The sequence below is a fragment of the Pimephales promelas genome, chromosome 2 (genome assembly GCF_988280905.1).
Source record: "Pimephales promelas chromosome 2, fPimPro1.hap1.1, whole genome shotgun sequence".
In the NCBI taxonomy this organism is placed as follows: Eukaryota; Metazoa; Chordata; class Actinopteri; order Cypriniformes; family Leuciscidae; genus Pimephales; species Pimephales promelas.
Window position 1 is genome coordinate 52,558,553 of NC_142770.1, and position 233 is coordinate 52,558,785.

The window sequence follows — 233 nt, forward strand, 5'->3', positions numbered from 1 at the left end:
CCCGACACCCGAAAGGGCGAGCCGCTGGGACCTCCCCTCTCCGAGATACGGGCCGTTTTCTCCGAAAGTCGCCCGCGCGTAACGGGGCCCATCTCGGGACCGGGAGGTCCCAGCGGCTCGCGGCGGCGGGTGCGGGGCCCGCTCTCGGGGACCTTGCTCCTCCCGCCGTCCCGAGCCACGGGGACCTTCCGGTCCCGAGATACGGCCACTTCCTGTCCAGCTTTGACCGGGTG